The following is a 2,886-nucleotide window of genomic DNA, read 5'->3' on the forward strand; positions in this document are numbered from 1 at the left end:
GGGGGCTGGAAGGCGGCGGCGGCTAGGGTTTCGGCTGGGCTGGGGCTCTCGGCCGGGCCTCGGGCGCTATATAAAGGCCCCGGGCCAGGGAGTCCTAGCCGAGTACGGCCCGAAGTCGGTTTCCGTTTTTTTTATAAATCCGCTCGGAAGAAAAATAAAAAGAAATACTAAACGGACTCCAAAAATCACGAAATAAATTTTGCCGGGTTCCTAAAATCAAGCCCGATAAAGTGAACATTTATCTGGGCCCAAACTACAACTTTAAAAAATGCGCATTTTTCCTAAATTCAAATAAAAATACCGAAAACTCCGAAATAAATCTTATTTGATTTTTTTATTAAATCCTCAATATTTCTATATTTTGGGAAAGTCATTTTATTCCCTCTCTCATATTTTTGTAATAGAAATAATTGATGATAAAATAAATAAAATCAAATGACCCTGTTTACATAATGTGAGAAAACTCAAATATGTAAATAACGAAATCCCCAACTCTCTCTATAGGTCCTTGAGTTGCTTAGGATTTTCTAGGATCAAAACCAAAAGAAAAATAAAATATGATATGCATGATGACCTAATGTATAACATTCCAAATTGAAAATTTGGGATGTTACAGTTAGAGTCCAAAACAAGGGCAAAAGTGTTTGGAAAAGTAGATACGACGAAGACGTATCAGCGTCGTGGCGGGATCTACGTGTGAAGTGGAATACATAGCTGCTTCAGAAGCACCATATGAAGGAGTCTGGATGAAGGAGTTCATATCTGATCTAGGTGTAATACCTAGTGCATCGGGTCCAATGAAAATCTTTTGTGACAATACTGGTGCAATTGCCTTGGCAAAGGAATCCAGATTTCACAAGAGAACCAAGCACATCAAGAGACGCTTCAATCCCATCCACGGTCAAGTCAAGGAAGGAGACATAGAGATTTTCAAGATACATACGGATCAGAATGTTGCATACCCGTTGACTAAGCCTCTCTCACGAGCAAAACATGTTCAGCACCAAGACTCCATGGGTGTTAGAATCATTACTATATAATGTAGATTTTTGTCTCTAGTGCAAGTGGGAGACTGAAGGAAATATGCCCTAGACGTAATAATAAAGTTGTTATTTATATTTCCTTATATCATGATAAATGTTTATTATTCATGCTATAATTGTATTAACCGAAAACTTAGTACATGTGTGAAGACATAGACAAACAAAGTGTCACTAGTATGCCTCTTTGACTAGCTCGTTAATTAAAGATGGTTAAGTTTCCTAACCATATACATGAGTTGTCATTTGATAAATGGGATCACATCATTAGAGAAAGATGTGATTGACATGACCCATCCGTTAGCTTAACACTATGATCGTTTAGTTTATTGCTATTGCTTTCTCCATAACTTATAGATGTTCCTATGACTATGAGATTATGCAACTCCCGAATACCGGAGGAACACTTAGTGTGCTATCAAATGCCACAACGTAACTGGGTGATTATAAAGATGCTCTACAGGTGTCTCTGATGGTGTTTGTTGAGTTGGCATAGATCGAGATTAGGATTTGTCACTCTGATTGTTGGAGAGGTATCTCTTGGCTCTCTTAGTAATGCACATCACTATAAGCCTTGCAAGCAATGTGACTAATGAGTTAGTTAGAGGATGATGCTTTATGGAACGAGTAAAGAGACTTACCGGTAACGAGATTGAACTAGGTATGATGATATCGATGATTGAATCTCGGGCAAGTAACATACCGATGACAAAGGGAACAACATATGTTGTTATGCGGTTTGACCAATAAAGATCATCGTACAATATGTAGGAGCCAATATGAGCATCCAGGTTCCGCTATTGGTTATTGACCAGAGATGAGTCTTGGTCATGTCTACATAGTTCTCGAACCCGTAGGGTCCGCACGCTTAACGTTCGATGACGATCAGTATTATGAGTTCATGTGTTTTGATGTACCGAAGATAGTTCGGAATCCCGGATGAGATCATGGACATGACGAGGAGTCCCGAAATGGTCTAGACATAAAGATTCATTTATTGAATGACTATATTCGGACACCGGAATGGTTCCGAGGTGTATCGAGTATTTACCAGAGTACCGGGGGGTTACTGGAACCCCTCGGGGGTTATTGGGCCTGATGGGCCTAGTAGTGGAAGTGAGGAGGAAGACCAAGAGGTGGCGCGTGCCCCCCTAGCCCAAACCGAATTGGACTAGGGGGGGCCTTTCCTTCTCTCATCCCTCTCCTTCCCCCTTCTCCTAGTTGGAATAGGAAGGGGGGGCGAATCCTACTTGGAGTAGGATTGCCCCCCCTTGGCGCGCTTCCTCCCATTGGTCGGCCTCCTCCCCCTCCCCTTTATATACATGGGAGGGGGCACCCCAATGGCACACCAAAGTTTCTCTTAGCCGTGTGCGGTGCCCCCCTCCACAGAAACACACCTCGGTCATATCGTTGTAGTGCTTAGGCGAAGCCCTGCGCCGGTAACTTCATCATCACTGTCACCACGCCATCGTGCTGACGAAACTCTCCCTTGGCCTCAGCTGGATCAAGAGTATGAGTGACGTCACCGAGCTGTACATATGTAGATTGCGGAGGTGCCGTGCGTTCGGTGCTTGATCGGTTGGATCGCAAAGACGTTCGACTACATCTACCGCGTTACTTAACGCTTCCGCTTTCAGTCTACGAGGGTACGTGGACACGCTCTTCCCGCTCGTTGCTATGCATCTCCTAGATATATCTTGCTCGATCGTAGGAGAAATTTTGAAATACTGCGTTCCCCAACACCTCCCCCCTCTGGCCGCCCCCTCTGCCGCTCCTCCCCCCTCTCGCCGCATCCTCTGTTGCCGCCCGCGAGGTCTCGCCGGCTGCTTTTGGCAGACCGCCCTCC

The sequence above is a fragment of the Triticum dicoccoides genome, chromosome 1A (genome assembly GCF_002162155.2).
Source record: "Triticum dicoccoides isolate Atlit2015 ecotype Zavitan chromosome 1A, WEW_v2.0, whole genome shotgun sequence".
Taxonomy (NCBI): Eukaryota; Viridiplantae; Streptophyta; class Magnoliopsida; order Poales; family Poaceae; genus Triticum; species Triticum dicoccoides.